At 46.8% G+C, this 13,351-nt stretch overlaps 1 protein-coding gene across 4 annotated transcripts in view; it reads right to left on the bottom strand.

Annotated features, from left to right (window-relative positions):
• Nucleotides 1-13,351, bottom strand: part of LOC124013996 (gamma-aminobutyric acid receptor subunit gamma-2) — a 105,687-nt gene that overhangs the window by 58,520 nt on the left and 33,816 nt on the right. The window lies entirely within an intron of this gene.

Below are 13,351 nucleotides of genomic sequence, written 5' to 3'. Positions count from 1 at the left end.
TCCCTCATGTTCTCCCTCATGTTCTCACTCTCCTTCTCCCTCCCTCATGTTCTCACTCATGTTCTCACTTCTTCTCCCTCCCTCATGTTCTCACTCTCCTTCTCCCTCCCTCATGTTCTCACTCTCCTTCTCCCTCCCTCATGTTCTTCTCCTTCTCTCCTTCTCCCTCCCTCATGTTCTCACTCTCCTTCTCCCTCCCTCATGTTCTCTCCCTCATGTTCTCCTTCTCCCTCCCTCATGTTCTCACTCTCCTTCTCCCTCCCTCATGTTCTCACTCTCCTTCTCCCTCCCTCATGTTCTCCCTCATGTTGTTCTCCCTCCCTCATGTTCTTCTCCCTCCCTCCCATGTTCTCACTCCTTCTCCCTCTCATGTTCTCACTCTCCTCTCCTCTCTCTCTCCCTCATGTTCTCACTCTCCTTCTCCCTCCCTCATGTTCTCACTCTCCTTCTCCCTCCCTCATGTTCTCACTCTCCTTCTCCCTCCCTCATGTTCTCACTCTCCTTCTCCCTCCCTCATGTTCTCACTCTCCTTCTCCCTCCCTCATGTTCTCACTCTCCTTCTCCCTCCCTCATGTTCTCACTCTCTCCTTCTCCCTCCCTCATGTTCTCACTCTCCTCCCTCATGTTCTCACTCATGTTCTCCTTCTCCCTCCCTCATGTTCTCTTCTCTCTCCCTTCTCCCTCCCTCATGTTCTCATGTTCTCACTCTCCTTCTCCCTCCCTCATGTTCTCACTCTCCTTCTCCCTCCCCTCTTCTCCCTCCCTCATGTTCTCACTCTCCCTTCTCCCTCCCTCATGTTCTCACTCTCCTTCTCCCTCCTCATGTTCTCACTCTCCTTCTCCCTCATGTTCTCACTCTCCCTCTCCCTCATGTTCTCACTCTCCTTCTCCCTCCCTCATGTTCTCCTCTCCCTCCCTCCCCTCTCCCTCATGTTCTCACTCTCCTTCTCCCTCCCTCATGTTCTCACTCTCCTTCTCTCCCTCTCCTCATGTTCTCACTCTCCTTCTCCCTCCCTCATGTTCCTCTCCTTCCCTCCCATGTTCTCACTCATGTTCTCACTCTCCTTCTCCCTCCCTCATGTTTCTCATGTTCTCACTCTCCTTCTCCCTCCCTCATGTTCTCACTCTCCTTCTCCCTCCCTCATGTTCTCCCTCATGTTCTCACTCTCCTTCTCCCTCCCTCATGTTCTCACTCTCCTTCTCCCTCCCTCATGTTCTCACTCTCCTTCTCCCTCCCTCATGTTCTCACTCTCCTTCTCCCTCCCTCATGTTCTCACTCTCCTTCTCCCTCCCTCATGTTCTCACTCTCCTCCCTTCATGTTCCCTCCCTCATGTTCTCACTCTCCTTCTCCCTCCCTCATTTTCTCACTCTCCTTCTCCCTCCCTCATGTTCTCACTCTCTCCTTCTCCCTCCCTCATGTTCTCACTCTCCTTCTCCCTCCTCATGTTCTCACTCTCCTTCTCCCTCCCTCATGTTCTCACTCTCCTCTCCCTCCCTCATGTTCTCACTCATGTTCTCACTCTCCTTCTCCCTCCCTCATGTTCTCACTCTCCTTCTCCCTCCCTCATGTTCTCACTCTCCTTCTCTCCTCATGTTCTCACTCATGTTCTCCCTCTCCTCATCTCCCTCCTCCATGTTCTCACTCTCCTTCTCCCTCCCTCATGTTCTCACTCCCTCATGTTCTCACTCTCCTTCTCCCTCCCTCATGTTCTCACTCTCCTTCTCCCCCTCATGTTCTCCTCATGTTCTCACTCTCCTTCTCCCTCCCTCATGTTCTCACTCTCCTTCTCCCTCCCTCATGTTCTCACTCTCCTTCCTCCCTCCTCATGTTCTCACTCTCCTTCTCCCTCCCTCATGTTCTCACTCTCCTTCTCCCTCCCATGTTCACTGTTCATGTTCTCACTCTCCTTCTCCCTCCCTCATGTTCTCACTCATCCTTCTCCCTCCCTCATGTTCTCCTTCTCCCTCCCTCATGTTCTCACTCTCCTTCTCCCTCCCTCATGTTCTCACTCTCCTTCTCCCTCCCTCATGTTCTCACTCTCCTTCTCCCTCCCTCATGTTCTCCCTCCCTCATGTTCTCACTCTCCTTCTCCCTCCCTCATGTTCTCACTCATGTTCTCACTCTCCTTCTCCCTCCCTCATGTTCTCCCTCCTCATGTTCTCTCTTCTCCCTCCCTCATGTCTCTCACTCTCCTTCTCCCTCCCTCATGTTCTCACTCTCCTTCTCCCTCCCTCATGTTCTCACTCTCCTTCTCCTCCCTCATGTTCTCACTCTCCTTCTCCCTCCCTCATGTTCTCACTCTCCTTCTCCCTCCCTCATGTTCTCACTCTCCTTCTCCCTCCCTCATGTTCTCACTCTCCTTCTCCCTCTCCTCCTTCTCCCTCCCTCATGTTCTCACTCTCCTTCTCCCTCCCTCATGTTTCTCCCTCCCTCATTTCTCACTCTCCTTCTCTCCCTCCCTCATGTTCTCACTCTCCTTCTCCCTCCCTCTTCTCCCTCATGTTCCCTCATGTTCTCACTCTCCTTCTCCTCATGTTCTCCTCATGTCTCTCTCCCTCCCTCATGTTCTCACTCTCCTTCTCCCTCCCTCATGTTCTCTCACTCTCCTTCTCCCTCCCTCATGTTCTCACTCTCCTTCTCCCTCCCTCATGTTCTCACTCTCCTTCTCCCTCCCTCATGTTCTCACATGTTCTCCTCTCCTTCTCCCTCCTCATGTTCTCACTCTCCTTCTCCCTCCCTCCTCTCCTTCTCCCTCCCTCATGTTCTCACTCTCCTTCTCCCTCCCTCATGTTCTCACTCTCCTTCTCCCTCCCTCATGTTCTCACTCTCCTTCTCCCTCCCTCATGTTCTCACTCTCCTTCTCCCTCCCTCCTCCCTCATGTTCTCACTCCTTCTCCCTCCCTCATGTTCTCACTCATGTTCTCTCTCCTTCTCCCTCCCTCATGTTCTCACTCTCCTTCTCCCTCCCTCATGTTCTCACTCTGTTCTCCCTCCCTCATGTTCTCACTCTCCTTCTCCCTCCCTCATGTTCTCACTCTCCTTCTCCCTCCTCATGTTCTCACTCACTCTCCTTCTCCCTCCCTCATGTTCTCACTCTCCTTCTCTCCCTCCCTCATGTTCTCACTCTCCTTCTCCCTCCCTCATGTTCTCACTCTCCTTCTCCCTCCCTCATGTTTCTCACTCTCCTTCTCCCTCCCTCTCCCTCATGTTCTCACTCTCCCTTCTCCCTCCCTCATGTTCTCCTCTCCTTCTCCCTCCTCATGTTCTCACTCTCCTTCTCCCTCCCTCATGTTCTCACTCTCCTTCTCCCTCCCTCACTCTCCTTCTCCCTCCCTCATGTTCTCACTCTCCTTCTCCCTCCCTCATGTTCTCACTCTCCTTCTCCCTCTCCTCCTCATGTTCTCACTCTCCTTCTCCCTCCCTCATGTTCTCACTCTCCTTCTCCCTCCCTCATGTTCTCACTCTCCTTCTCCCTCCCTCATGTTCTCACTCATGTTCTCACTCTCCTTCTCCCTCCCTCATGTTCTCACTCTCCTTCTCCCTCCCTCATGTTCTCACTCTCCTTCTCCCTCCCTCATGTTCTCACTCTCCTTCTCCCTCCCTCATGTTCTCACTCTCCTTCTCCCTCCCTCATGTTCTCACTCTCCTTCTCCCTCCCTGTTCTCACTCTCCTTCTCCCTCCCTCATGTCCTCCCTCATGTTCTCACTCTCCTTCTCCCTCCCTCATGTTCTCACTCTGATGTTTCTCACTCTCCTTCTCCCTCCCTCATGTTCTCACTCTCCTTCTCCCTCCCTCATGTTCTCACTCTCCTTCTCTCCCTCCTCCTCACTCATGTTCTCACTCTCCTTCTCCCTCCCTCATGTTCTCACTCTCCTTCTCCCTCCCTCATGTTCTCACTCTCCTTCTCCCTCCCTCATGTTCTCACTCTCCTTCTCCCTCCCTCATGTTCTCACTCTCCTTCTCCCTCCTCATGTTCTCACTCTCCTTCTCCCTCCCTCATGTTCTCACTCTCCTTCTCCCTCCCTCATGTTCTCACTCTCCTTCTCCCTCCCTCATGTTCTCACTCTCCTTCTCCCTCCCTCATGTTCTCACTCTCCTTCTCCCTCCCTCATGTTCTCACTCTCCTTCCCTCCCTCCCTCATCCTTTCTCACTCATCTCCTTCTCCCTCCCTCATGTTCTCACTCTCCTTCTCCCTCCCCTCATGTTCTCACTCATGTTCTCACTCTCCTTCTCCCTCCCTCATGTTCTCACTCTCCTTCTCTCCCTCATGTTCTCACTCTCCTTCTCCCTCCTCATGTTCTCACTCTCCCTTCTCCCTCCCTCATGTTCTCACTCTCCTTCTCCCTCCCTCATGTTCTCACTCTCCTTCTCCCTCCCTCATGTTTCTCACTCTCCTTCTCCCTCCCTCATGTTCTCCTCTCCTTCTCCCTCCCTCATGTTCTCTCCTTCTCCCATGTTCTCCTCTCCTTCTCCCTCCCTCATGTTCTCACTCTCCTTCTCCCTCCCTCATGTTCTCACTCTCCTTCTCCCTCCCTCATGTTCTCACTCTCCTTCTCCCTCCCTCATGTTTCTCTCCCTCCTCATGTTCTCACTCTCCTTCTCCCTCCCTCATGTTCTCATGTTCTCTCTCCTTCTCCCTCCCTCATGTCACTCTCCCTCCTCCCTCATGTTCTCACTCTCCTTCTCCCTCCCTCATGTTCTCACTCTCCTTCTCCCTCCCTCATGTTCTCACTCTCCTTCTTCCCTCATGTTCCCTCATGTTCTCACTCTCCTTCTCCCTCCCTCATGTTCTCACTCTCCTTCTCCCTCCCTCATGTTCTCACTCTCCTTCTCCCTCCCTCATGTTCTCACTCTCCTTCTCCTTCTCCCTCATGTTCTCATGTTCTCTCTCCTTCTCCCTCCCTCATGTTCTCACTCTCCTTCTCCCTCCCTCATGTTCTCACTCTCCTTCTCCCTCCCTCATGTCTCCCTCCATGTTCTCATGTTCTCACTCTCCTTCTCCCTCCCTCATGTTCTCACTCTCCTTCTCCCTCCCTCATGTTCTCACTCTCCCCTTCATGTTCCCTCCCTCATGTTCTCACTCTCCTTCTCCCTCCCTCATGTTCTCACTCTCCTTCTCCCTCCCTCATGTTCTCACTCATGTTCTCCTTCTCCCTCCCTCATGTTCTCACTCTCCTTCTCCCTCCCATGTTCTCCCTCCCTCATGTTCTCACTCATGTTCTCACTCTCCTTCTCCCTCCCTCATGTTCTCACTCTCCTTCTCCCTCCCTCATGTTCTCACTCTCCTTCTCCCTCCCTCATGTTCTCCCTCATGTTCTCCTTCTCCCTCCTCATGTTCTCCCTCATGTTCTCCCTCATGTTCTCCTCCCTCCTTCTCCCTCCCTCATGTTCTCACTCTCCTTCTCCCTCCCTCATGTTCTCACTCTCCTTCTCCCTCCCTCATGTTCTCCCTCATGTTCTCACTCTCCTTCTCCCTCCCTCATGTTCTCACTCATGTTCTCACTCTCCTTCTCCCTCCCTCATGTTCTCACTCTCCTTCTCCCTCCCTCATGTTCTCACTCTCCTTCTTCCCTCCCTCATGTTCTCACTCTCCTTCTCCCTCCCTCATGTTCTCACTCTCCTTCTCCCTCCCTCATGTTCTCACTCTCCTCCCTCCCTCATGTTCTCACTCTCCTTCTCCCTCCCTCATGTTCTCACTCTCCCTTCTCCCTCCCTCATGTTCTCACTCTCCTTTCCCTCTCCTCCCTCATGTTCTCACTCTCCTTCTCCCTCCCATGTTCTCATTTCCCTCATGTTCTCACTCTCCTTCTCCCTCCCTCATGTTCTCACTCTCCTTCTCCCTCCCTCATGTTCTCACTCTCCTTCCCTCCTCTCCCTCATGTTCTCACTCTCCTTCTCCCTCCCTCATGTTTCTCACTCACTCTCCTTCTCCCTCCCTCATGTTCTCCTCATGTTCTCCTTCTCCCTCCCTCATGTTCTCACTCTCCTTCTCCCTCCCTCATGTTCTCACTCTCCTTTCCCTCCCTCCTCATGTTTCACTCCCTCCCTCATGTTCTCACATGTTCTCTCTCCTTCTCCCTCATGTTCTCACTCTCCTTCTCCCTCCCTCATGTTCTCACTCTCCTTCTCCCTCCCTCATGTTCTCACTCTCCTTCTCCCTCCCTCATGTTCTCACTCTCCTTCTCCCTCCCTCATGTTCTCCCTCATGTTCTCACTCTCCTTCTCCCTCCCTCATGTTCTCACTCATGTTCCTTCTCCCTCCCCTCCCTCATGTTCTCACTCTCCTTCTCCCTCCCTAATCCTTCTCCCTCCTCATGTTCTCACTCTCCTTCTCCCTCCCTCATGTTCTCACTCTCCTTCTCCCTCCCTCATGTTCTCACTCTCCTTCTCCCTCCCTCATGTTCTCACTCTCCTTCTCCCTCCCTCATGTTCTCACTCTCCTTCTCCCTCCCTCATGTTCTCACTCTCCTTCTCCCTCCCTCATGTTCTCACTCTCCTCTCTCCCTCCCTCATGTTCTCACTCTCCTTCTCTCCTCCCTCATGTTCTCACTCTCTCCTCCCTCCCTCCCTCATGTTCTCACTCCCTCCTTCTCCCTCCCTCATGTTCTCACTCTCCTTCTCCCTCCCTCATGTTCTCACTCTCCTTCTCCCTCCCTCATGTTCTCACTCTCCTTCTCCCTCCCTCATGTTCTCACTCTCCTTCTCCCTCCCTCATGTTCTCACTCTCCCTCCCTCCCTCATGTTCTCACTCTCCTTCTCCCTCCCTCATGTTCTCACTCTCCTTCTCCCTACCTCATGTTCTCATGTTCTCACTCTCCTTCTCCCTCCTCATGTTCTCACTCTCCTTCTCCCTCCCTCATGTTCTCACTCTGTTCTCACTCTCCTTCTCCCTCCCTCATGTTCTCCTTCTCTCATGTTCTCACTCTCCTTTCTCCCTCATGTTCTCACTCTCCTTCTCCCTCCCTCATGTTCTCACTCTCCTTCTCCCTCCCTCATGTTCTCACTCTCCTTTCCCTCCCTCCCTCATGTTCCCTCCCTCACTCTCTCCCTCATGTTCTCCTCCTTCTCCCTCCCTCATGTTCTCACTCATGTTCTCACTCTCCTTCTCCCTCCCTCATGTTCTCACTCTCTGATGTGTTTCTCACTCTCCTTCTCCCTCCCTCATGTTCTCACTCTCCTTCTCCCTCCCTCATATTCTCACTATCCTTCTCCCTCCCTCATGTTCTCACTCTCCTTCTCCCTCCCTCATGTTCTCACTCTCCTTCTCCCTCCCTCATGTTCTCACTCTCCTTCTCCCTCCCTCATGTTCTCACTCTCTGATGTGTTTCTCACTCTCTGACTGCTTGTCCTTAAGAAACTGAGAAGCTAGTATCTTGGTTTGTCAGCAGCAGCGGACAGCAGCAGGGAGCTGGATCAAGAGACTGAGGAGGACATAGAGCTCGGCAGGTAGATTTGTGGCCCTGAGGGGCATTGATGTGGTGCGACACAATGAAGGACTAAGCTCGTTGACGTTGCCAGAGGAGAAACACCAAATCAAAGCAGACACAGCCTCCTTATAAGGCAAACAACCACAGCGGAGGAGCAGGTGGTGTTTTCTTTAATTCTCTCTTTTTGTGCTTTTGGCCAAATTTGAAATATAACTCAAGCTATGTGCTCTGAGGGCAAGTAGTCAACATTTTCCATATCAGCATGGATGAAACTGTAGTTAAAATACAGAGGGCAATGGCATGATCCCTCCTCCGCCCCTCGGAATACATTTTCACCAGATGGTGTTTCAGAATGTTAAACCGAGGCCCCACAATGGACTGCACCATTACAATCACGGCTCCACTTTCCCTTGTCCTGTAACAGAACAGCTGTTTGTTTATCTAATCTTTGAGCCAAAGGAACAGAAAGAACGCCATTTAGTCCTGCATCTATTGCAAGGTAAAGGAATCTAACTGTAGTCTACTATCTCCAATCAATGTAATTCCCTCTCAGTTGTATAAACAGTGAGTGTTATTCCAAGACCTTGTGTTGTATTTTCCCTGTTTCACTGACTGACTTCAGAGCTGGTGGTATCCCTGGGATCAGATGCTACTGTGTGACTATGAAAGACAACAGCTGTCGGAGCAGCCGCTCACGGCAGACAGATAGAGTGCTGCTTTGTAAACTGCCTCCTAAAATAAACAGACCATTTAATTCTGTCTCTGATTGGGTTCCAGGAGGAGAAGTTCAAGTTTGATGAAATAGCTATGAGGATGAAGTGTGCCAGGATTCATCTGGTCAGAAGGACACAGATTGTGTGGCTCCATTCAGTTTATCTTCTCCATACACAGCTTTACACTTTCAACAGGTCAGCTTACATTTCACTATCTACAAATGCAATAGTTTACATGATAAATAGACTACTTAAAATAGTAACTCAAACATAACCCCTTGATCAGGGCTATATGCTGAAAGGAGTTGGTTCCGTTGTCATCCGAGAATGTATGTACATCTTCCACATTATTAGTTCAGATCATTACATGGAGGTTTTTAAAGACTATGCTCTCTGTAACCTAACCATCATACCTGTAATGTTAACTGTAACCATCATGTCTGCCATCTGTAACCTAACCATCATACCTGTAATGTTAACTGTAACCATCATGTCTGCCATCTGTAACCTAGTCATCATACCTGTAATGTTAACTGTAACCATCATGTCTACCATCTGTAACCTAGTCATCATACCTGTAATGTTAACTGTAACCATCATGTCTACCATCTGTAACCTAGTCATCATACCTGTAATGTTAACTGTAACCATCATGTCTACCATCTGTAACCTAACCATCATACCTGTAATGTTAACTGTAACCATCATGTCTACCATCTGTAACCTAGTCATCATACCTGTAATGCTAACTGTAACCATCATGTCTGCCATCTGTAACCTAGTCATCATACCTGTAATGTTAACTGTAACCATCATGTCTGCCATCTGTAACCTAACCATCATACCTGTAATGTTAACTGTAACCATCATGTCTACCATCTGTAACCTAACCATCATACCTGTAATGTTAACTGTAACCATCATGTCTACCATCTGTAACCTAGTCATCATACCTGTAATGTTAACTGTAACCATCATGTCTACCATCTGTAACCTAGTCATCATACCTGTAATGTTAACTGTAACCATCATGTCTACCATCTGTAACCTAGTCATCATACCTGTAATGTTAACTGTAACCATCATGTCTACCATCTGTAACCTAACCATCATACCTGTAATGTTAACTGTAACCATCATGTCTACCATCTGTAACCTAGTCATCATACCTGTAATGCTAACTGTAACCATCATGTCTGCCATCTGTAACCTAGTCATCATACCTGTAATGTTAACTGTAACCATCATGTCTGCCATCTGTAACCTAACCATCATACCTGTAATGTTAACTGTAACCATCATGTCTACCATCTGTAACCTAACCATCATACCTGTAATGTTAACTGTAACCATCATGTCTACCATCTGTAACCTAGTCATCATACCTGTAATGTTAACTGTAACCATCATGTCTGCCATCTGTAACCTAGTCATCATACCTGTAATGTTAACTGTAACCATCATGTCTGCCATCTGTAACCTAGTCATCATACCTGTAATGTTAACTGTAACCATCATGTCAACCATATGTAACCTAGTCATCATACCTGTAATGTTAACTGTAACCATCATGTCTACCATCTGTAACCTAACCATCATACCTGTAATGTTAACTGTAACCATCATGTCTACCATCTGTAACCTAGTCATCATACCTGTAATGCTAACTGTAACCATCATGTCTGCCATCTGTAACCTAGTCATCATACCTGTAATGTTAACTGTAACCATCATGTCTGCCATCTGTAACCTAGTCATCATACCTGTAATGTTAACTGTAACCATCAGGTCTACCATCTGTAACCTAGTCATCATACCTGTAATGTTAACTGTAACCATCATGTCTGCCATCTGTAACCTAACCATCATACCTGTAATGTTAACTGTAACCATCATGTCTGCCATCTGTAACCTAACCATCATACCTGTAATGTTAACTGTAACCATGATGTCTACCATCTGTAACCTAGTCATCATACCTGTAATGTTACCTGTAACTATCATGTCTACCATCTGTAACCTAGTCATCATACATGTAAAGTTAACTGTAACCATCATGTCTGCCATCTGTAACCTAACCATCATACCTGTGATGTTAACTGTAACCATGTCTGCCATCTGTAACCTAACCATCATACCTGTAATGTTAACTGTAACCATCATGTCTGCCATCTGTAACCTAACCATCATACCTGTAATGTTAACTGTAACCATCATGTCTGCCATCTGTAACCTAACCATCATACCTGTGATGTTAACTGTAACCATCATGTCTGCCATCTGTAACCTAGTCATCATACCTGTAATGTTAACTGTAACCATCATGTCTACCATCTGTAACCTAACCATCATACCTGTAATGTTAACTGTAACCATGATGTCTACCATCTGTAACCTAGTCATCATACCTGTAATGTTACCTGTAACCATCATGTCTACCATCTGTAACCTAGTCATCATACCTGTAATGTTAACTGTAGCCATCATGTCTACCATCTGTAACCTAGTCATCATACCTGTAATGTTAACTGTAACCATCATGTGTACCATCTGTAACCTAGTCATCATACCTGTAATGCTAACTGTAACCATCATGTCTGCCATCTGTAACCTAGTCATCATACCTGTAATGTTAACTGTAACCATCATGTCTGCCATCTGTAACCTAGTCATCATACCTGTAATGTTAACTGTAACCATCAGGTCTACCATCTGTAACCTAGTCATCATACCTGTAATGTTAACTGTAACCATCATGTCTGCCATCTGTAACCTAACCATCATACCTGTAATGTTAACTGTAACCATCATGTCTGCCATCTGTAACCTAACCATCATACCTGTAATGTTAACTGTAACCATGATGTCTACCATCTGTAACCTAGTCATCATACCTGTAATGTTACCTGTAACTATCATGTCTACCATCTGTAACCTAGTCATCATACATGTAAAGTTAACTGTAACCATCATGTCTGCCATCTGTAACCTAACCATCATACCTGTGATGTTAACTGTAACCATGTCTGCCATCTGTAACCTAACCATCATACCTGTAATGTTAACTGTAACCATCATGTCTGCCATCTGTAACCTAACCATCATACCTGTAATGTTAACTGTAACCATCATGTCTGCCATCTGTAACCTAGTCATCATACCTGTAATGTTAACTGTAACCATCAGGTCTACCATCTGTAACCTAGTCATCATACCTGTAATGTTAACTGTAACCATCATGTCTGCCATCTGTAACCTAACCATCATACCTGTAATGTTAACTGTAACCATCATGTCTGCCATCTGTAACCTAACCATCATACCTGTAATGTTAACTGTAACCATGATGTCTACCATCTGTAACCTAGTCATCATACCTGTAATGTTACCTGTAACCATCATGTCTACCATCTGTAACCTAGTCATCATACCTGTAATGTTAACTGTAGCCATCATGTCTACCATCTGTAACCTAGTCATCATACCTGTAATGTTAACTGTAACCATCATGTGTACCATCTGTAACCTAGTCATCATACCTGTAATGTTAACTGTAACCATCATGTCTGCCATCTGTAACCTAGTCATCATACCTGTAATGCTAACTGTAACCATCATGTCTGCCATCTGTAACCTAGTCATCATACCTGTAATGTTAACTGTAACCATCATGTCTGCCATCTGTAACCTAGTCATCATACATGTAATGCTAACTGTAACCATCATGTCTACCATCTGTAACCTAGTCATCATACCTGTAATGTTAACTGTAACCATCATGTCTGCCATCTGTAACCTAGTCATCATACCTGTAATGTTAACTGTAACCATCAGGTCTACCATCTGTAACCTAGTCATCATACCTGTAATGTTAACTGTAACCATCATGTCTGCCATCTGTAATCTAGTCATCATACCTGTAATGTTAACTGTAACCATCATGTCTGCCATCTGTAACCTAGTCATCATACCTGTAATGTTAACTGTAACCATCATGTCTGCCATCTGTAACCTAGTCATCATACCTGTAATGTTAACTGTAACCATCATGTCTGCCATCTGTAACCTAACCATCATACCTGTAATGTTAACTGTAACCATCATGTCTGCCATCTGTAACCTAGTCATCATACCTGTAATGTTAACTGTAACCATCATGTCTGCCATCTGTAACCTAGTCATCATACCTGTAATGTTAACTGTAACCATCATGTCTGCCATCTGTAACCTAGTCATCATACCTGTAATGTTAACTGTAACCATCATGTCTGCCATCTGTAACCTAGTCATCATACCTGTAATGTTAACTGTAACCATCATGTCTGCCATCTGTAACCTAGTCATCATACCTGTAATGTTAACTGTTACCATCATGTCTACCATCTGTAACCTAGTCATCAAAGCAATGATCAAAAGGATTTGTAATAATACATGCATAGTACATTATGTTCCCTTCGCAGTTAAATTGATTACTAAACAGATGTACCTTTCAAGACAACAACATCGCCTTCAAAATATAGTGAGACTGTAACGTGAAGAAAATACCAGACATAATTGCTCTACTAAAGCATATCTGCTAGAATCATTTCTGTTTCTTTAGGCCAGGGTGATTGTCTTACACTGATGGAATGTAGCCAACAAAGATCCATTCTGTTCGATCAATATCCATTTAAGCGAATTGCCTAAATAAATGTAGTATCTTTTTAAGATATTTCTTAATTTCCCTCCAGAAGCCAAAAGACTTGCCACATTTATGACAATGGGAACTGATAATGTTTCCTCTGGTTAGCACTTCTTCTGTAACTGCCAGTTAGGGGAAATAACTGCTTAAATGGCGGTATATCTTCTTGACTGATTAAACACTGTGATTTATAGGTTGGCCTTTAGTTTTACATACATTATTTTCCCCTAGAGAAGACTTCAGCCATGTACCTTGCAAACCCAGATGTTTTAATGACCATATAGTGTGTATAGGCCAAAGATAAAGCTCTCTGTCAGGCTGTAGGCCAGAGAATATCACAGTGACTTCCCAACAAATTCATGCATTTCCATACAAGGCTCCTGACACACCACCACACATTAGAAACATTCAACTCCAAACAGCCTCAAACCAGCCTCTAGTACTAGCTCTTACTGCAAAGCCATTTTCCTCAGGAGACAAATTCATTTCCTGCTTTGGAATCCAACCAAAAATGTGTGCATGCATA

The sequence above is a fragment of the Oncorhynchus gorbuscha genome, linkage group LG02 (assembly GCF_021184085.1).
Source record: "Oncorhynchus gorbuscha isolate QuinsamMale2020 ecotype Even-year linkage group LG02, OgorEven_v1.0, whole genome shotgun sequence".
NCBI lineage: Eukaryota > Metazoa > Chordata > Actinopteri > Salmoniformes > Salmonidae > Oncorhynchus > Oncorhynchus gorbuscha.
This window is presented reverse-complemented; position numbering and strand designations above follow the sequence as displayed.